Source organism: Cyanistes caeruleus, chromosome 23 (genome assembly GCF_971803275.1).
Source record: "Cyanistes caeruleus chromosome 23, bCyaCae1.hap1.1, whole genome shotgun sequence".
In the NCBI taxonomy this organism is placed as follows: Eukaryota; Metazoa; Chordata; class Aves; order Passeriformes; family Paridae; genus Cyanistes; species Cyanistes caeruleus.
In genome coordinates, this window is record NC_141723.1 from 2,916,304 (window position 1) to 2,938,408 (window position 22,105).

At 48.7% G+C, this 22,105-nt stretch overlaps 1 protein-coding gene and 1 long non-coding RNA gene across 7 annotated transcripts in view; both read right to left on the reverse strand.

Moving 5' to 3' along the window:
- The window catches only part of LOC147649471 (uncharacterized), a 30,416-nt gene extending 23,873 nt beyond the window's left edge, over positions 1 to 6,543 (reverse strand). Inside the window, exon 1 of the long non-coding RNA XR_015278840.1 lies at positions 6,273 to 6,543. This is a non-coding gene — a long non-coding RNA (uncharacterized LOC147649471). The remainder of the gene's footprint in view (positions 1 to 6,272) is intronic.
- LOC111939343 (opioid-binding protein/cell adhesion molecule homolog) overlaps positions 1 to 22,105 on the reverse strand; it is a 337,984-nt gene that overhangs the window by 58,225 nt on the left and 257,654 nt on the right. The window lies entirely within an intron of this gene.

Sequence of the window (22,105 nt, forward strand, 5' to 3'; positions counted from 1 at the left end):
AGCCCCAGAGAAATTTCAGTGCTTGAAGGACTCCAGCTTGAGGAGCATCTCCAGGTGGAGGAATGAACTCAGAAGGATTGCGTGAAGTGGGTGTTTCTGGGGCCAGAGAGCACAGTGCCGTCAGCAAGAGGACTGGGGTGATGTTTTCACATGGCTGTTCTTGGGACAAACCTCAGCCTTTCATGGTTTTTAACATCCAGTCCAGCAGCAGCACCTCAAGGACCAGTGGGAGAAACCCTCCTGAGGCCACAGCTGTGACTGCAGACTTGGTTTGGCTACCCCAAGCTGCCCACAGCAGAAAAACCAGCAGATCTATACTCAGTGCCCAAGTCAGGAAAGTCTCAATTGTCCCAACCCAGGCAGCCAAACCAAGCTGAAGACCCTTGGCTGTTCTGAGGACCCTCAAAGACTTGCATCCACACATCCTCCTTGCCTTTCCAAATCCGCCAAGAGGTTCTGTCAGCTCTTCTCTCTCCTCACACTCTCTCCAATTTCTCTGACCTCTGAACCCACAATCGCGTGATTTCCTACCTGATGGACTCTAAAAGCTTCAGCTCCTCTAATCACAGATCAATGGCCTGTTCTGTGGAGAGAAAATTATCCTCACTGGTGTTTATCATCCCTGCAAAGTTCTGCTACCCTCCTCTTGCTCCTCTGCCTCTTTAACCCCTTGCCACCCACAGTCTCCTGCTGGATGCCCTTGGGACAGGCTGAGGAAGGAATTCCCTCAAGATGTACAAGCAGCTGCTCCCAGAACCCTCAGCAGGGCATTTTCTCCAGAAATTTCTGGTCCTGCCTTTAAATGAAGCCATTTATCCCTCATCTTCCCCAGCCTCCTAAATACAGTTGTAATCCCAATAGCAAGAAGGAACAAGGCCAGAAATCAGTCCAAGCAGAAACCAAACTTCCCTGCAAGCTGGAAGGAGGTGCCAGGGCAGCAGGAAATTCAGCCACCAAAAGCAAGCATCCAAGTCCTAAGAGGCAAGTCTGTCTCAGCCACAAAGTGAGCTCCAGCAAGGCTCGTATCTGAAAGCAAGGGATCACACCTAACACATCGCTGCTCCAGCCCAACTCCAGGGTGCATTCAAAGACTTTCACACTCCAGAGACCTTTCAGTTTTTAGGTTTACAAGGTAAATCCCAGGTGGGAAGGAGCCCCCAGCACTACCGCTGAGGCTCAAATAAAGACTCAGCAACGCACAGCCTAGGAGAAAACCCAGCGATCCAACGGCATCAGAGACATTTCAGACACCCTCCTGCTTGCAGGCTCACAGCAAGTGCTTCTTCCCTCGAGTTCAAAGTCTTTTCCCTTCAGGCAGGCTATAATTGAGCACCGTGATGTTCCCCACACGGCCGCTCTCGGACGAGACCCATCATCGCTCCAGTTTCTCTCCGGCAATTCCTCGATCTCATTTTGACTTACGGTTCCTCGTCCCCTCTAGGGATTTGGCCCCATCTACAGAGATAATTGGAAACACACCCTCTGCATTCTCCTCCTGTCAGGAGCCAGCTGTCTAAGGCTTTAAAGGCAATCTCCCTGTTTTCCTTTCCCTGCTCCCTATGAAAGCATCTGCTGCGATCCTGGGGAGCGGGAGGAGACAGCCCCTCTCCCTCCCCAAATATCTCATCCTCTGCAGTCCAGCCACAGCTTCTCCCTTAATTTCCAGCCAGATTTCATCTGACAGCACTTTAGGAAGCGATAGGAGAAATCACCATTGGAGCAATAATATGATTACAGTCCCTCAACAGCCATAGCTGAGGCTGCAGTAACTGCAGAGGCTTTGGCCTCACCTCAACCCATCCTGCTCCAAGCACCCCAATCCCCATTCCCACTCTTTTTTTACTATATTTGATTATCTGGCTGCACCAGAGAGGGGAAAAGCCTGCAAACTCACAGGAGATGCAGAGAGCAAACTTTCCTGGTGAGAGCCGGTCCTCCCACCACATCCCTCCCTCCCTGAGACAGGGAGTGTCTTCCCTTTCCTGCTGCACTGACGATGGCCTGAACAACTGGGATATATATATATATATATATATATATATATACACACAGATTCATACATACACACACACACACACATATATATATATATATATTATATATATATGAAGAACAACCCACTTAATGAGCTCTGATACCCTCTTTGTAAAGAGTGGGAAATTATCTGCAAGTCTAGGAATATCTTCATTAAAAATGCATTTAGCTGTGGAGCGCTCAGAAAAGAGAGACCTGTAATACATGAAAGATTAGCCCCAGATTGCTGATTGGGCTCTTTCACATCGTTATGGTAATTAGACTCACACAGCCTGTTGTGCTGACTCTGACACTTTGCCGGGCTTGCCTTTGTCTGGGATTTAAGGTGGATTTTCCCCCATCCCTCACCCCTTCTCCCTCCTCTCCAATTCCTCCGTCTCGGCCCCTGGCCAAGGAGCGGGCACTACCTCAGCTCATCACCGTGCCAAGTGCTGGGATCCGACTCACCCCACTCCTGGCAGCCCTGCCTCGCAAGAGGAGAGAGAAATTAATGGTAATTATGAGGTGTGAGTGGATATTACAGCTCTCAATCTGATTGCCACTGAAACCAAATAAAAATGCAACTTAATCAGCCGATTATTAAAGCAAGGAGTAAACAAAAGGCGACGTGCCCTCGTCCCTCCCTTCCCTGCCTGTGCACCCTGGCTCCAGCTGGTTGGGGTTGTGTTTGCCCTGTCTGTGTGATTTGAAAGGGAAATCCATCTCAGCCCACCCAGCCCCTGGAGCTGAAGCAAAGAACTGTACTTCAGACAAGGAGTCAGAAGGTTTCCAAGGAGGAGCACATCTAATGATTGCAGTTTCCAACAAGTCTCCTGGCTCACCCCTTGTTGTGAAGTACTGCTCCTCTTTCCTGAGCTGCTGAACTCCCTGACTGGATCACAGGGCTGCAGACCCCCTGTGAGCCACATGGGCAAGGCATGGAGCTGCCAGAGAGGCACTTGACAAGGAGAAAGGGCTATTCCATGGCACTGAACCTGCACACAGACAAGCTGGCAATGTGCCATATCGCTGCTTGGGCACCGCTGCAGCTCCAGCCCCTGAGCTACAGCAAACAGCAAAACAACCTCTCCCAGGGGGATGAACTCAGGATCCACATCCTACAAAGTCCTTCACTGCTTGCCACCTCCTGAGAATTAGCCAAGAGCTATAAAAATCCCAAGCAGGAGATCAGTAGCTCCTGGGCACCAAAGATTTCCAAAACCCCTACTTGCCACCACCTGCTGAAGCACCTCTGGGATAGAGAAAGATTTGAGATGCAGTGTTCAAACTCAGCCAGCCCAGGAAGCAGGGAGTACAACCAGGGAGTACAAGCTCACCTCATCCCATCACACAAACAAGGCACTTTTTCCCTCCTAAAATAAGTCTGGGCTTCTGCATTGCCGCCATCCCGGATGATGATGCTCCTCTGGTGACTCAGAGGTGGTGCCAGACTGTATCACCACTCACTAATCCCAGCCACAGAGCCCTCTAACCCCTCTGTTCACCCTCTTATCTCTCACTCCCCTACGTGCCCACCTTAGGTTTCAGCTGGCGTTTGTCTAATCCAGCTCTGAGCCCAGGGGATCTCACGGAGCCATTGGCCTTGTATTAACCTCATGGCACCGGGGCAGGATTGGAGACTTTCCAAATGTGATCTGAGTGTCTGACTCAGAATAATAATAGACAGGAACAATCGTAAATTAATCTTGTCGTCCATCTCTCCCTTCCTCATATATGTATTAATGTGTTTCTACAGTCCCTCCACATCCTCCCTCCACTCCATTCATCCATCTATCCTGGCATGTCCTTTAATTACCTACCCATTAGGCTACCTCTTTCCTGACTCCACATTTGATCCCCTCTCTGACTGCACTGGGGAATATGTTTTAACCCTGCAACAGATCATGGGGGAAGATTTGGGGCAAGTTTCTTGTGACAGGGGGATGCTGAGCTCTACACTCCTCAGGAGGGTCTCAAGAAACTCCTTCCTGGAAGCAAAAGAGCTCCTGGTACAGTGGAGCAAGCTGTAAGCTGGACACCTACCCCAGAGGACACAGTTGTGGTGCCAATGTGTTCCAAACCACCACTGGGCATAGGAGAAACTCAAGTCATATTTCCCGTGAGCACTTCAGCTTTGGAAAACCATCCTGTTCCTCCTCATCCCATCCCCTTCAAATCCTGCCACCAGGATCCCATTTCTCCAAGTCCTTGCAAAAAAGTGAACAGGGAGGATGCAATGAAGGTTGTGGCATTTGCTTACAGAGAGGGGCCAGGACAACACCAGAGGGGTTACATTAAGTATTAGGAATGATTTCTTCACCAGAGGAGATGTCAAGCCCTGGCACAGGCTGCCCAGGGCAGCTCTGGAGTCACCATCCCTGTAACAACTTAAAAGATTTGGCATTTAGGGACATGGGCTAGTGCTGGGCTGAGCAGTCCTGGGCTAACAGTTGGATTCAATGGCCTTAAAAAGTTATTTCCAACCTAAATCAATTCTCTGACTCCATCCCCGCATGGTTTAGGAAACCATGGTGGGTGCTGACACAGCCTTTGCCTTTGGAGCAAGCAGATGGAAGTTCTTGCAGCTCCCAGCCCCCGGAGCTAGTGTTCATGTCCAAAAAGCACAGCAGAGGCTCTCTGTGAACAACACCACCACCACAAATAAACCCAAGCACCAGCAGGATGACAGCTGTAATGAACCAGTGCATACGTCCCACTCAGAGGTTTCGGAGAGGCTGTTCAGCTGCTGATGACGGATGACATTTGGATTTCAGTGAGACAGTTTGCACAGGAAAGCTGCAGAGCAGCCAGTTTGGAGACACCTCTCTGCTTCCCCCAGTAATTGCTTAATAAGCATTGTATCCCTGCAGCCTCCATCACTGTGCCCACATCTGGCGGGGAGGGACAGCATCACACTGGGAAGTCACCACTTACAGATTGTCCCAGGCTCCACCACGGAGCAGTGCCAGCTGTCCCCATCCCATCCCCAGCACTGATTTGCTCTTAGAGCCCCCAGCCACGAGACAAACCCATCTCCCCATCCTCTCCCAGCGCTTCCCAATGCTTGCACCAGACTGATGTTCCCGAATATCTAACCTTGATCTTCCCTACTGCAAATTAATCTGATTCCTTCCTGTTCTGTCTAGCAGTGGACACGGAAAGCAATCGATCGGTCTCTTTTCTATAACAACTTCTGACATATTGGAAAAAACGAGAGCGCATCTCCGTCCCTTCCTTCGGGTCTCACAGGCGGCACTCAGAGGTTTTCCAGCTCTGTTTGGCTTCACAAACACCCAGCCCTGCTGCACAGGGAGAGGAGCTGACCTGCAGATCTGCCCCTTCCCTCTCCTGCTGCTTTGAGAGTTACACGAGGGGCTCAAGCCCAGAGCCTGAAGGACGCAGGAACTAACAGCTTTAAACTGAAAGAGGGAAGGTTTAGATTAGTTACTGAGAAGAAATTTTTCCCTGTGAGCATGGTGAGGCACTGGCAAAGGTTTCCCCATCCCTGGAAGTCTTTTAGGCCAGGTTAGATGGGGCTTGGAGCAGCCTGGGATAGTGCAAGGTGTCCCTGACCATAGCAAGGGGTGGAAGGAAATGATCCACAGAGACCCATCCAACACAACCCGTTCTATGATTCTCTAATATGCAACAGACCAAGCAGTCATTTCTGGCTTGGGCAATAGAAAAACTCCAAAAAGCAGCATCGAGCCTGTCTCCCTGCACACACACACAGCTGCATCTCCTTCCAGTCCTGCATTTCTCCCACGGAGTGCCCAGTGTGTGCCCAAGCGCCACCCTCCCAGGAGGGTCTGTGCAGAGCTGGTCCCCTGGCTGTGTGACCACACTGAGCACCACAACAGCATTTGGAGCATCAAAACAACAGAGTGCCTTTGTCAAGAGCTCTGCTATTTATACCTGACTTGATGAGCACCAGCAACAAAGGAGTCACAAAGGCGAGCGGCAGGAGCTTGATTACCAATGGGTATTTTTAGAGCATGCAGGGGGGTGCAGGAGAATTCTCTGCTCCCAAGGCTGAGGGTTTTCATTCCCCCTTTCGATCCCAAATGGCAGCACTGCTGCTGCTGCTCCCCAGCATTCGACCCCTGCCTGCCAACTCACTTGTGCTCCCAGCTGCAAATGGATAAATCGCTGCAATTACACTCAAAAAGTCACATCCCCGTCCTTCCTTTCTCCCGCTGCTCTGCACACATGCCCCAGTCCCACAAAACAAAGTCATGAGTGGCAATTGAAATGCTTACACAGTTAATGGAGCCCCTGTGGGTGCTGCTCCTGTGCCTGGCAGCCAGAGCTGGGTGCGTGCGTGGGAGCCCAGCAAGGAACCATCTCCAGTCCAAGGGGAGGCAGCAGCTTTCCTGACTCAGTTTCCTGACTTTCCTGACTCCCATTTTCCTGACTCCCATTTTCCTGACTTTCCTGACTCAGTTTCCTGACTTTCCTGACTCCCATTTTTCTGACTTTCCTGACTCCCAGGTGAGGCCAGGCCCCAGCAGGGCTGACTCACAGGCAGGCAGGAGCTGCTGTGTGCAGGCACATTAACACAGCTGTGTCAGCTTCCAGGTGAATCAGCTTTGCTTCATCAGACACATCAACAGACTCAGCACTGCCATCCCCTCTCCTGTTCAGATTTATTTTAATTGCAAGTCGCAAATAGCATTCTCCTCTCATTTTCCTACCCACATCCATCTAGAAATATCTCTCAGATCATCTACTTTTGCATTCATGACTGTTTTTTGGCACTCCCTTCTTCTCTTTCCCACCTTGCCCTGATCCTAGTTTGTAGCAGGAGCCAGGGAATATCGGGAATGGGAAGGGTCTGGGTCTCTGCAGCCACTTTTTCAAAGACCACAGGGCCTAAAAGCTGGGCCCTTTCTGACCAAGACCTCAAAAACTGTTTCTCCAACCATGCCGGCATTCCATCTTCATCATAAGCACAACCCACAGGATGTGTGCCAGCATTCCTGGAGTTTCTGAGCTCCCCTTCAACATCTCACTCCCATATTAGAGATGCTGGACACCCAGTAGTTTCTGACTCTATGGAAAAATACCAGCAGAGCACCTCTGGAAACCAGGCTGTGTCTCCAGGGACCTGTGGTGGGTACAGGCACAGAGCAGCCAAGGAGAGAATAACTTCACAGTGACTAACCAGCCACTTCAAAACCTTCCCAAAGGGGTTCCTGTTTCTCAGCCACTCTAGGGAGGGTTTCTGCCTGCACACAGCTCCCCTTGAAGCCATCAGCTCTTCCCCACTCCCCTTGGATATGCAAGAGCCATTTCAGCCTTGTCCTTGGACACCTCTTACACGCAGCAAATTAATACCGGCAATCAATCATTAATCAGAGCTCTCCTCCAGCTACCAGGGAAGGGAGCTGAAGCAGGCCAGGCTCTGCTCCCATTTATGTCAGACAAATGCAAGCCCGTGGAGCAACTCCAGATCTACACAGTGCAACAGACAGCAGAACAGGGCTGGGCACTCAATCACCGGCACCGGGAGCCAAGCAGAGCACTCAGTGGCCCGGCAGCTGGGCCAACCTTCAGCAGCTCCAGCAAGGCTATTAGCCAGGAGAAAAGGGAAGAAAAAGTACCCCGGTGGTTATTCACCCGCCCGGCCTCGCTAAGAGAATGTAATCATTAGATACGGCTTTTCCCATTATAGCTCGTTAATGACTTGCCATTGTCCTCCAGCATGTGAGGAGGGAAGCATGGAGGACAGGACCGGCCTGATTGCTGAGGTGTCCTGCACTCGCCACAATTGAAATTAAAAGCTGCTACTGCCCATTTTTTATTAGGGCAGGCTGGCAATTAAACCTGCTATGCCAAGAATTGTGTCTTCCCTTATATATACACACATACACGTAGAGATATAGGTAAATTTTAAATGCAATTATTTGCAAAATAAGAAATGACCTCATTCTGCAAGCATTTCAAAAGAACTCCCATCATTCCAGACTGTATAAATATTTTTAATATCCTTAGCACGGCCCATCCAGCCTGTCCAAGTGCTGCAGGGCTGTTTCTTCCATGCTTCAAGCCACCCATGCCCACCCTGAAACACAGGAGCTGTAATCCACGCACCCAAGCGAGGCTCCTAACCCGCTTATTTTAATTATCTGTGACACCAGCTCTAGATTTGTACTGTGAAACTCATGATCCCGTCATTTCCAGCAGCTCTCTTCAGGGACCGTGCCACACGTTACTGCCACAGCCCTGCTCACTAACAGCTCTGCCTGTGCTGAGGGGACAGCAGTGACTTTTTATTTGTAGCTACTGTAAAAACCATGCAGCAACTGCCTGGAAAAGGGCAGAACAGCAACTTGGGGGAGATCTGAGAGCCAACAGATCTCCTAGAAGGATTCATCCAGGTTTCTCCTAGAAGGATTCCCTGCTGGGGAATGAAGGAGGAATGACCAGCAAGGCTCTGCTCTGACCACAGAGCAAGCACCAGGTAGGTGGTGCACACTGATACCTGGTTGAGCCTTGCACATCTCCAGCTGATGTCAGCAGGGCTTCTTCTGTTTTTCCATGCCATGAAAAGCTCCAGCAGCACCAACACAGCATGCAACCCCCTGCCTTAGGTCCCTGCAGACTCCTGGAAGCAGCCTGCCATGGCTGCCTTTAATAACTTTGCAATCAGGTTTAAATTGCCACTGCAAAAGGTTTATAAAAGTTTGTGTTGCCTGCTAATTAAATCTATACAAATGCCAGCTTGGCATTAATTTACTGTAAAATTAGCGTGAGGCTACAGTGGGTTATTTTCAAGAAACTTGTCCACGCTGAACTACCACTGAGGAGCAGCTGACCTTGGGAATTATCTCCCCAAAACCTCCCTGCCACAGATCAGACGTAGCTTTTCTTCCAGGCGCCACATGCAAATATTGTTGCTTTTCAATTATTTGCTGACTGATCCAGCGGCTGGGAGACAGCAGCTAATTAAAATCTAATTGAAATAAAATAATTTCCAATTCTGCTGCCTTTCATCGCCTCTCGGAGCAAAGGTTTCTCGTCGCAAGGACTGGCTGTTCTCGGTCCCATCTGTCCCTTAGCTCTGCACACAGCCCATGTGTGTTTCCAGATGTGGGTGTTTCCAGATGTGGGTGCTTCCAGATGTGGGTGATATCCCCATGGGGTGAAGTAAGGACAAGGGTGGGACAAGGGAAATCTTGAAATAAATAGGGAACAAAGTGAGGAAAAATATGGCAAGGGGAGGTATGGAGAAGGCAGAGGAGGGGGAAGAGAGGACACAGACAGGGTAGAAGGGAGCAAGCTCTGTCCATATGGATGTCCAGGGCCAGGCTGGATGGGACTTAGAGCAACCTTGTCTAGTGGCAAGTGTCCCTGCTCACAGCAAGGGGGTTGGAACAAGATGAATTTTAAGGCCCTTTCCAAGCCCACCACTCTGGAATTCCATGATCAATAAGAATCTCTTCCCCCAGAGCAGCACCCAGCCAGCACCTGGACCAAGCCACATCTGAGCACAGATGATAAATAAACCCCCAGTCCACTCTGGAGGCTCAACCCCACTGGTTGCCCTTGATCTGACTCCGTGGGGAGGATGGAGCAGAAATGAGCACGACAGCAATGCCAAAACAGCCTCATCCTACAAGGCTGAGCCGAGGGGTCCCCTCCAGCCACACAGCAGTGGGGGCAAGGAGCAAACTGGCTGCACAACCACCTCTATTTCACCCTTAAAAGTGAGGGAAAAAATCCTCTGCATAATTCAAGCAGAGGTGGCAGAAATGGCTTCCTGATATAGCTGCGCCTCAGCCATCGAATATAGAACTGGACACACTGTATAAAACCCAATTACTACTGTGAAAACCTCTCTCAGACATACACACTTGAGACTGTATTAACTCCAGAAACACACTATATCTTGTCATGCCAATAAAGTTCTTGACACTGAAATTGAGAGGAGGGAGAGCATCTATATGTACATGGGGACTATGGAGAGAGAGCTAAGGAAAGCCAAGGATACAGCAGCAGCAGTTGATTATAACAAACCAGTTCAATTTGCCTGATACGGTTGCCCTAGTATTTTTTTTTCCTTTTTTCCTCACTGCCTTTACAGCTCAGCAGGAGAAATCATAGTAATAATTAAAAAAATCCAACCAGAGTTATAAATAAAACGAGACAAAGAAAGAAAGGAAGAGGCACACGCAGTGTTTAGAGGCAGCGGAGCTGCTGTGCCAAGGGCTTTGGAGAGGATTCCTCCTGCATGCCCTCCCAGTTGTCCTGCTTTATCCCTTTGTGGCCAAATTGGATGCTGTATGCCCAGCTGGTCACTCGGCACTACGGCCACGACCAGCAGCGCAAGGACATCCCGTGGTGATGCTGAAAGTGCAGGGATGGGGAGGGCCAGTCCCCCGTTTTTGAGGTGATGGGGAGGCTCTGTGCTCAAGTGGAAGGAAAGCTGCCAGCCTTGCCCTCCCTCCCATTGTGTCCTCATTTTCTGCATCGTCCCCCTCCTCAGCAGGGGAGCACAGCTCCCTCAGAGACACCCACCACAAGCCCCTCTCCCTGGAAGTTCTGCCCACAGCTGGCTCCCACCTGGAGCGCTCGGATAACCAACCCTGCTGCTCCTCAGGTTTCATTCCACTGAAACGTTCTTCATTATTAATCCTCTGAAGAGGTTGTGGAGGATCACACTGATCAAATGATATCTGCATTAGCGGGAACACAGCACAACTGTCACTGCATTACACAGCTCTTTCTCCCTCTCAATATTCACAGGAGCTTAAGGGCTAAACAAACTTAATTTGAGGAAGGAAGAGAGAGTGGAAATCTTTTGTCTCCACCACATGGAATGGGCTGTGGGAAATGGCAGCAATGTCTGGCAGTTTGAGTTTGGGGAAAGGATCCTGGGATATCTGGGAGGCAGAGGCACCAGCCAGGATGGAGGAGCTGCTCCTGGTCCTGGTGGGCAAAAATCCACAGCAGCAACCCACCCTCCTTCCAACTGCAGACACAGAGGAAGCTCCTGGGAAACAAATTTCCCTATCCAAGCTCCCCAGTAGTCATGGGAAGAGATGCTGCAGGAGATAGGGAGGGTGGACTGTGGATATTGTGACTGCTGTACTTCTGCAAGGGATGCACAGCACTGGGGGGAAAGTTCACAGCTGTCCCCAGATGTGGGGAGACTCAAAATGCTAAATATCTGGAGGAAAAAAATCAACTCAGTTTTGGTCTTGTTCATCCCCACACAGCCTTTTTTCTAGCACCAATCTGTGTATGCCAAACTGAAGGAATCTGGAGTGAAGGTCACCTCTCATTGCTGAGGTGGCTTTTGGGACAGCTCTGAACGGGCTTTTCCTTGTCAAACCAGTCCATGATCAAATGGGGAGCACAGGGCAGGGAGAGAGGAGGATGGCACACAGCTGAACACCTTGCACAGAAACTTTGGTAGCAGGTCTAGTTTAAAAAAATAAAGAAAAATCAGGGAATGGGCCATAAGGATTTGCACTGGGACAAAAAGAGACCCTTCTCTTCTCCTCAGAGCATTGGCAAAATGCTTCCCATCCCCTCACGCTCTTGGGGGAAGATGATGGTTCTTCATATTAATGATAAGTGTCAGCGTATCAATTTCAGCCTCTGTGCGAGTTGAGATGAAACATGTGCCAAGGTCAGCGCTGGAAGGCTTAAGTGTATCTATTGTCATCCACATAATAGCACACAGATTCATTTCTATCATTTTTATCTCCCTTCTTTTTTAATAATCCTATAGCGAGGATATAATTCTCTATTAATACATTATAGAAGAAGCGTAATGGAAAAAAGCAGGGTGCTGCCTTTTTTTTTCCCTGACTTACAAGCAGCGCATACAGACAGGCGGGGTCTGAGGTTGCCCATTCTCTTATTTTTTTAACTGAAAAAAAATGTTTTCACTACTTGACTTGCCTCTTCTTTTTTTCCCCATTACCTCAGACAAAACAAGAATACAGAGCTGTGCCTCCTGGGGTGGCTCATTAGAGGTTTCCCCCAAACTGGAGGTTTTCTGAGCCATTATTTCGCAGTGCAGGGTTTAACAAGGACATCTCTCTCACGAGCTTTTCTCCAAAATAAGCATTCCATAAGGAGGTGACAACATGATCCACCACCAAAATTGGGGTTTCAAACAGCCAGAGCTACCCCTCAGCCTCCAAAGAAATCGTGTCTCAAACAACAAAATCCTAGCAAGTTCTCCAGATGTCCTCTGAGCCTCCCAGAATATAGAAGACAGACATATCTTGAATTTTTAATGTGAAAACACTCCGAAAAGTAAGAAAGCAAACAAAGAGGAGCAAAACCAAACAAAAATGAAGCTTTTTAGCCCTTCTATATATGTAAATCTCATCTCACTGATTCCAACATCTGTTTTTTCCTATTTTTTTTAAATCTCAGCATAGCTACGTAAGAGAAACTACAGCAAACAACTGCAGACCTGGAGCTACAAGGTCTGTTTTGGGAGAGGATGAGCTTGTCCCTCATCCATGCCATACCCACCATCACACAAAGCTGTCAGCACACAAATAAATCCCTGTGAGCCCAATTTTTGGGAAGGTGAGCCCGGATTTTGCCTGGACAAGCCAAGTGCTGTCTGTGGCCAACACGATGTGCCATGGCCCATGCTGCCTTCCTGGTGTCAACTCATCCATTTCACAAAAGGAGCTTCCAACCATCACCTTGCCAGGGAAGATTAATCTTATGGCATCTGGAGATGCAAGTGTAGCAACACAGAAGCGACAACAACTGCTGGACAAGTAAAAAGCACTTTCCACTGCTCTTTGTTCCCCCCAGCACATCTGAGGAGGAGCCCCACACGCATGGCGAGGTGTCAGCTGGACCTGTCATCTCCAACTGGGAGCCCAGCTTCCCATCACTCACTGCCACCGAGCTGCCTGTCGCCTGCCAGGCTCGTCACATTCAGCCCCAAAATGCCACACTGTTCTAACCAAGTGCTGGCAGCCAGAAATGCCTCGGGAAGGAGGAGGGAAGGGGAAAATGGAGCAGGGAGGAACCAAGACAGTGACTGCAACGATGCTGAGCCTAAGGTAGGGGGGTGTTGTCCCACATCCATCACCACACCACAAAGCATTTCTTCCATGTTTGTAGGAGGCAGCAGGGACATCCACCTCCTCTCCACAAAAACTCCCTTCCACAAGGGTTTCTCCTATGACTCATCCCACTCCAGTGGGAAAGCCTTGTGGCTATATATTCCCACCAGCAGAGCCCTTACTCCTCATTTAAAATATGATGATCAGGGTAAATGGCTTCCAATTCCCTGACATTGAAAGCCCAGAGCAAAGAGATAAACATTAACACTTCCAGAAAGCTGTAGAGATAGAGAAATTACGGCTGGCTCCTCTGTGGCTCCAAAGACCTGGCTGAACTCCTTCTGGGGCCTCCTGCTATTCCCAGCAGAGATCAACACAAGAGCTGGATGATGCCCAGAGGTCCATGCTCTCAGCTCATCTATTAAGAAGCCAAGGATATCCAGAAAGCCAATATTTTTAGCATAGCCTATAAAAAAAAAATAAATAATACAAGCAAAAGCACCCTTCTATTCATAGCACGGCTCCGGAGGATCCAAGTTGTAATTCTGAGTGAAGGCATCCTTGGACGACAGCCCCTGGATCCCTGCTGTGCACAGCAGGATTTTGGAAACAGGATTCAACCTCTGCTCAAGCCACAGGCTGAATCCAAATGCCAAGACATCCCGGGGTTCACAAGCAGGGATACGGCGAACACAGGCACATCTAAAATGCTTTTAATCTTTGCTCCCAAAAGAGCAGCCTCCTCCCGTGGGATTTCTGTGGGAAAAGAAAGAGCTGCAGGTGTTCAAGGGGGGAAAAAATAAGAGAGGGATGAAAAAAATTTATTTCCATATCTTTGGAAACAAAGTTTTGGGCAAAAGCCTGCGCTGGAGCTGCTGCTTGGCCGTGGCTGGGCAGGTGATGAGCACTCACCGGCTCCCTTGGAAGGGACATTGATCTCATCTTTGCATTAAACACCGAACCAGTGCTCACCGTGTTGAATTAGTGCCGGTAGATTTCTCTGCCTAGAACATGTTAGAAATCACAGTTGGGTTACAAGAATCAATTAGGGCCAGATGGGGGTGTGAAGAAGTCAAACAATTTGCCTTATTGCAGGATTCAGCACTCTGGCAAAGGGTTCTTTACATTTTCATTTAGATTTAAAAATCACTCAAGTGCACCCTCTGTATAATTCAATCGAGGAACAGAAACTACCAAGCGGGTAAGAGATATAATGTTCTTCTCCAGAAGATAAAAGTGGGGAAAAAAAGAAGAGAGCATTAGAGCAGGGATCCTCAGCAGGGGGAATTCTATGTGGAGATACAGAAGTTGATTCAGCATCACCATAATCCAGAGATGTTAGGAGCACATCCTCTCCCATCCTCCCTGAAACCATCTGGCCATTGGTGGGAATTCAAGCTGGGCATTTTGTTAATGAATCATAGAATCATGGAATGGTTTGTGTTGGAAGGACTTGGACTAAAATATAGTTCCAACCCCCTGCCATGGGCAGGGACACCATCCACTAGACCAGGGTGCTCAGAGCTCCATCCAACCTGGCCTTGGACATTTCCAGGGACCCAGGGGCAGCCACAGCTTCTCTGGGCAATCTGTGCCAGGGCCTCACCACCCTCACAGCCAAGAATTCCTTCCCAATATCCAGTCTAGCCCTACTCTCAGTGTGAAGCCATTGCCCCTTGTCCTGTCACTCCAGACCCTTGTAAAGAATATTTCTCCATCTTTCCTATCAGCTCCCTTCTGAAGGCCACAATTAGGTCACTCTGAAGCCTTTCCTTTTCCAGAATGAACAATCCCAATACTCTCCACCTTTCAAACTCGATGATTTTAGAGTTTTTTCCCAAACTGAATGATTCTATAAATTAGCAGGACAAAGCACATGGAGGCTGATGTTGGTCACCACCTCATCCCCAGAAGGATGGGACAAGGACCCACACAGACAGACAGCCCAGCAGAGCCAGGAGTGGGTAATGAAACCTGGCCAAGGTTAGTCAGGGGAAAAAACTCCTCGCTAATATGCAGCACACCTCCACCACCGCAATAAAGACAAGATTGAATTGCAGAACGTGGCTGCAGGTCTTGTTTCTATACATTTCAATGTTGTGCTCCAACAGGTCGGAATATTGTTAACAATTCCGTCTGCAGAGGAGACATCGCTGAGCTGGGTAAAACATGTGGCAAATTTCTTTCTGGGCTCATCTTGGATCAGGTGAAGGCGTTTGATTATAGAGACTCAGGGGTTATTTGCTTTATGGGATTCCCAATGCTCCTCCCAAAATGGTTCGGAGCATTATGTAAATCAGCCAGAGGGGAAGCTTTTGACGAACGTCTCAGCTGATGGAACAACTTTAATCTCAATCCTGGCTACTTTTCCAATTACCTCGTGAGTCTTTTGCCAACAGCAGCTTCATAAGGGAAATCCAGCTTTTACGGGGGATCCCTGAGTTGTTACGTTTGAAGAAGGAAAAGGGCAAGGGTCCTCTTCAATTTTCCATCTGTGTGCATGAGTTAATGTGATGTGCTTCCCTCAGACAAGAGGAAAGGTTAAACGGAGCCCCGTCAGAGAGGAAAGCCGCAAGGCTTAAAGCCGAGATCTGCAAAGGAATCTAAGAGCCAAAGCCCAGTGAAAGTCAAAGGACGATGAACATCTAAGCACACAAGGCCGTTCTGAACCATCTAAATGGAAATAACTCCAGGTGCTTTCATGCCTGGGCTGGTCTGCTCCAAAGAGGTACCAAAGGCAGAGCAAGATGTGATGGGGTCTGTCCTGCCCTCCATATGATGCAAGGCTGGCAGGGATCAGCAGGAGGAACTTCAGCATTGATGGGGAGAAAAGGGATGAAAAAGGGGGGCAGAGAAGCTCTGTGCCTCAGACAGCTGCCCTTTTCCAGAGCCCAGCTTGAATTTACACCCACCCAGCATCACTAGAGATCAACTCCATTACAATTTTATTTCTGCCTTTCCTCACCTTTTCCATGCACCAAACAAGACTGGAACTGAAGCATCACAACTTTTCCATGAGAAGTCCCTTTCTTGGTCATGGACAACCCTTTCTGGACAGCAGTGAATCCTTCAGCACAAAATCCCAGGACACAGCATTCAAAGGAAGAGGAACACTATCTAGAGACTCCTCTCTGGTTGGTTTTTAGGTACAACTTAATTTCTGTTCTGTGTTGACAGTTTCCGAGCTTTTCCCTGCATTGGAACATCCATTCCTCCCCCTTCGGATACACCTTGATTAATTTTGCTTCATTTATTATTTAAGCCTGGTATCTTCATGTAAAATATTGAAGACCTGACTCATTCTTTATTATTAAGCCCTGCCATGCACCCTTAGGAGGCTCTGAGGTCTCCACAGCCTTCAATCTGCTAGAAGAGAACAAACTCATCTCAATCCCTCAGTAAATATGAGGGATTGCTGGAGGGATGCTGTCAGCATCCTGCTCCCTCTTACCTCGTCTGCCGCGCCGCCTTGCCATGGAAAACACTCTGAAAGGCTAATTCACTCTCCAACATCTGCACGCCTCATTTCCTGCTCTCCCCTCTCCCCCTCCATTCCTCTGCAGCTGGCATTGAAGTTGGTCGGCTCCCAGTAATCCCGGTTTGTGGATATAAATGGAGCAAGCCGGGAGCTGCGACTACGGCCAATTACACACCAAGGGCGGCTCTGCTGGCAAGGCCACGAGGAAATCCCGCTCACCCAAAGGCAGCGAGGGGGATGCCACGGACACAAAGCACCTCAGATGCTTTCAGAGTGCTAGTGGGGCATCATATGGATTTTTTCCCCCACAGAATTCCAGTTGGATCCCATGATTTTCTAACCTTCATTTCTTCTCCGTCATGGAGGCAAACATAGCAACAGCCTAGCTTTCAGAAGCTGAACATGGGAAAAATGTGGCTTCCCACCAACCCCACTCCCAGCTTGAATTCTGGATGCAGAAGGATGACAGTCAGTGGTCACTCCTATCTCCAAGTCAAGTTTCCATCCTGACTATCGGAGCTCACCAGCTTAAAAAGCTGGGCAATCAAGCCGTGTCTGGTGTTGGCTTTGGAAGAATTTACATCTGAATTTCACAGCTTGGTTCCAACTCTGTAATAGGCCGAATGGGAAAAGAAAATGTAGTGAATGCTTCCTTCCTTTGAACGCAGATCTACACCTCGAGATGAAACTCCGTGGCTAAAATTCATCCCTACTTCAAAGACACCTGCGTAACTCAAAGGCAATAAACCCAGGAAGGGGAAAGAATAAAAATATTTCAATGGCACAAGACAAGGCTTCACATTTCTACGGCTCTCAGAGTACTTTGAAACGTAACAGAGCACACAACCAACTGCAGGTCACAAGAGAAGTCAAGTTCACACCTTGAAATCAAGCCCAGCTGATGGAAAGGGAATTTTGGAGTGATAAAAGACTACTGGTGGTGCAAACTCCAGGTGAGCACCTTGCATTGAGCACTCAGGGTAGCACTGAGCTCAGCTAAATACAGCAGTCTGGAAGTCGCATACCTTGTGCAGGTTCACCTTCAAAGCTGTTCAAAGAGTGATGGCCAACCCAACTCCGAGAACTGTGGAGGTTGGAAAAGACTTCTAAGCTCATCAAGCCTCATCATTAACCACCACAGCTTTGGGCTGGGAGGACATTTAAAGCATTTTTAGGGACAGTTTTAGAGGACATGGCCTCAAGCTGTACCAGGGAAGGGTCAGGTTGGATATCTGGAGGAATTTCTTCACTGAAAAGGTTTTTAAACATTGGAAAGGACTTCCAGAGAGGTGGTGGAGTCACCATTCCTGGAGGTGTCCAAGGAACACCCGGACTTGGCACTCAGAGCTCTGGTCTGGGTGACAAGGTAGGGATCAGTCACAGATTGGACTCAATGATCTTGGAGGTGTTTTCCAACCTAAATTTTGTGATTCTTAAAGAGAATACCCTTTAAGCAGTTTTTTAGGGTGCAATGAACCGCTCTCTTGAAAGACTCAATGACCACCAAGATGTTCAACAGCTCCCACTGCAATTTTAGCCATGAAACAGGAGGACTTTGCCTCCCCGCGCCCACACGCAGCTCCGCTGACAAGTTCACAGCAAATCCGACAAGGAGCAAATTACACATCTGTAAATATCAAAGGCAGGTTGTTTTGTGAGAAGTTCAGCATCCTGAGTTTGGGCTTTCTTTTTTCTCCCATCTCTCTCCCCCCGCCTTTTTAAGCTTTGTCAATACCAACTGTGTTTTTCTTCCTAGAAACTGTATAATGATGAGAGAAGCTGTTTATTTTTCTCTTTAAAGGGATGAAGTATTTTTCACCGATATTTTACATGTCTGTAAAAACGATTTACGGGATTCAGCAGATGGGTTACACGATGCCCTTTGCCTGCTCAAGGGAAGGGGAAAAAAGGTCACTCCAGGGTGAGATTTCATGAGCTTCTTTGCTTCTCAAAGGCTTTTATGTGAACACCATTCGATGCTTTTCTGGCCAGGGAAGAGAGAATGGGATTGTAAACACTGATCAGCATGGGTTCATCTCGAGAAAAAAAAGATGATGCAAGACAAATATAATTGCATTTGTTAAGGGACTAAAGCAGAAAGACAGAAGGAAGACAGTGGATGTGCTTTGCTTCAGTGTCAGCTAATCCTCTGGAAAGGAGCATGTGCAGCCCCAGCATGGAGAAGGGGGCAGGAACAAATCCCTGTCATGCCTCTTTGGCATGTGGTTACAACCAAAATCCACTGGGCATAATAGGACACACACTCCCTAAGCAAGTCAGATTGGATCTCACAGGTGCAGTGTTTGCTGCACCCTGGGATAGAAAGGCAGCCAAGCTCCAGAGAGCATCCAAATGAAGCAACAGGCGTCATGATAAGGGAAACAGGAATTTTTCACTGGATAATGAGCAGGAAGGGTGCAAGATACTCATGTGAGGATCCACAGGTGATCCCAGGAACCAAGGAGTGTTTCTGTACCGGTATTTACCTCTCTTCCTCCACCACCTTTGCTTCTCCTCCCACCCACTCCAAATGAAACCAGCGCATCTTATCGGCCTCATAAGCCAGAGACAGCTGGAAGGAATAGATTTCCTCCCTTCTTTCTCTCTCCTTTTTTTTTGGATTTATGACAGAGAGCTACAAACCAAGAGCCTCTATTCCTGGAAGAGCGTTGCTGGCTGGGAAGCCCTGCGGCTAGCAGATGCACGAGGCAATTAACCCCTGTGCAAGCAGGAAGGGATGGAGAGGGACTGCCTGCAAAACACACGGCAAAGGACACCAGGGCTGATGTCCCCGCATCCCCTGCTCACTGCCATGGGGCACAGCTGGACAGGGGACCGGGGACATCACCTACCCAGGAGACAACTCTGTAGGAGCTGCCATATGAGCTGGGGTTTGGATCACCCAGAGTATTTAGGCAAGCAAATATCTTGCAGGTCCTGAGCCCCTTGGAGCCTTCTCATGCCTGAATCCACACTCCTGTACCATGGAACCGAAGGCCCACAGCACCTAGCAAGATCAGCCGCTAATTAAATCGTTCCCAGGACAGCTTGCAAGTTAGTTATGGCTCATTATCCTCACTTAACCAACTGGAGAAACTGAGGAAGGAGAGAGATTAAAGGATTTGCTAAATCTCCGGCAGCAGTCAGTGGCAGAGGCAAACCCGGAGCTCATAAACATTATAAATCCCCCACCCCAGGGCTCCCAACCCCCCACATCCCCGCACTTGCTGTTTTTACTACAAACTTTTGCTTATTAAGTACTGAGTGTATGCAAGAAGCAAAGCCTGGGGAGCATCTTGCTCGAGAGCTCATGCCTGGAGGGCAGGTATGAAAGGGAGAGGACGCTGAAATCCAAGAGACCCTCAAACCTCTCCAAAAACATGACCCACAGGGGAGCTCACCCAGCCCAAACCACAGCACTTGACTGTGATCCTGAAAACAAACCCAGTGCCCTTTTAGTGCCCTCCCAGCTGCTGGCAGCATCTTAGAGGTGCAAATACCAGCCCAAATTTTCTCCAAGTGAGCCAATAAATCAGTTGTGGGAAGAGATGGAGGAGCGGAGGGCCCCCAGGAGAGGCTGCAAAGCCTGGCGGCAATGGAGAGGATGCTGAGAGAGGAGGAGGGCTTGGGAGAGAGAATGCGATGAATTTAAAGGGAATAAAGGCGAGAGGAGAGAGGAGGAAGGGAAAGGAGCTTTAGAATAAAGGAAGAGATTGACAGAGCAAAACAAAGATGGAGGAGAGGCACAGAAAGGAGAAAGAAGGAGACAAAAATAAAGGAGAAAAGCAGGAGGAGGAGGTAGTGGGGGAAGAGGGGAGGTGGCGAGACAGGGAGAATTAAAACAGTGACAGCAATTTAGCAGCCGACTTTTATCTTCAAGTTTAACGGGAGAAACCAATGCACTGCAAGGAAGGTGGGTTCTGTCTCTGGCTGTCGCAGCAGCATGACCAGTGAGGAAAGGAAAAGCAGAATTGGGTCCTTCCCCTCCTACCAGCAGCACTGCTTCATTAAAGATGGGATACTTCCTGCTCCCCCTCCCTGCTCCTCTTCTGCACTGGATTATATCCTCATTACCCCCTCAACGACAGTTTGCCAATCATAATTTGGTTGTTTTTATTCTTCATGACGAACTCTGGCAGCTCCGGCTCCCTCGACAGAAAATTCCTGCCTCCTGTATCCTGCCCTGCCACAGGGAAGGTTTTTTTTTTGGTTTTTTGTTTTGTTTTGTTTTGGTTTTTGTTTTATTCTTTTTTTCCCCAGGGATTAAAAAAGAAATTCAAGTGCAGTTGTTTTTTTTTTCAAACTCAGCTTATCTCTTTCCTGGTGTTCTGTTTGTTATTTCACTGCAGATAGGTTTGGTTTAGAAACAAACAGCATTGCCTGTGACACCAATAACTTCCACCTCCCCAGGGAAAAGAGAAGCCTGGCAGAGCAGGTGAGAAGTTGGGATGTGGATCTGCACAGCCCTGGTCTGGAGAGCAGCTCCAGACACCCCATACTCCACATCACACCCCGAAACCTGCAAGCTGTGCAGCTGGAAAAACAAAGCAGAAAGAATGGATTAGACCTCGGGTCTGAGACTCCCTTTGCCCCTCTGGTTTTATCCAGCAAGAAAAAACATTCCTCAGCTTGTCCTGAAGAGCCCATCTGCTGAAAAATGGGGAAAAACCCAGTTTAGGAACCCCAGGAAGCAGAAGTCCATGGAGCTGACATGAGAGGGGCTGAAAGAAATATTCATACCCAGGTCTGCTGGGGCTCACAGTGGGGTGCTGACCCACACAGATTTGGGGTGGCAGTGGGATGCTGATGCACACACTTTGGGGTGCTGACCCACACAGAGACTCAGCAGAGAGGTTTTGGGAGATTTCAGCCTGGGAGGCAGGAACACACCACTGTGAGCTCTGCCCAGACTGAAAACAAAGAGTTATTTATGGGGTACAAGCACTGCCAGGATCACAGACAACCCAACTCCTCTGGACAGAGACGTGGATCCACATGAAGACATGAAAGCACCAGGAAAAACAATCCAAACAGGATGAGCATGTCCCAAAAAGGGCTTCCTTCCTATGATCCTTAAGCCCATGGCTCTCTCTCCCTAAGGCAGTCTCTCACCACAGGCACAGAGCAGCGATTTCAGGGCAGACACTGCATCTTTCACTTGTCCTCTCCAGTATCTCAACAAGGCTGATGAGCAAAACCACAATGCAAAAAGATCCCTCTGGAGATGGGAAATCGGGGGCATCCAGTTTGTCTCCGTAACGCTATCAGGCAGGGCTGGAAACGCCGCTCCTCAGAGCTTCACCTTGCAAATAAATAGCTCTGAATTGCAGCCAGAAGCAACGGGACCTTTCAAAGACATTATCTGGGAGCAGTCAGTGGAATGCACCTAAAGTCTCATTAATCATCCCGCCGCTTACAGTACTTCTTAATGGCTTTTATGGTTTATCCTTTGAACGCCAACAAAGAGTGTGATTTCTCCTGGCTTATTCTATTAAACAGAAATCAATATCTAACACAAATGTGCCGACGGTGGGAGATTTGGAATGGCCGAGGAGGCACCTGTCGG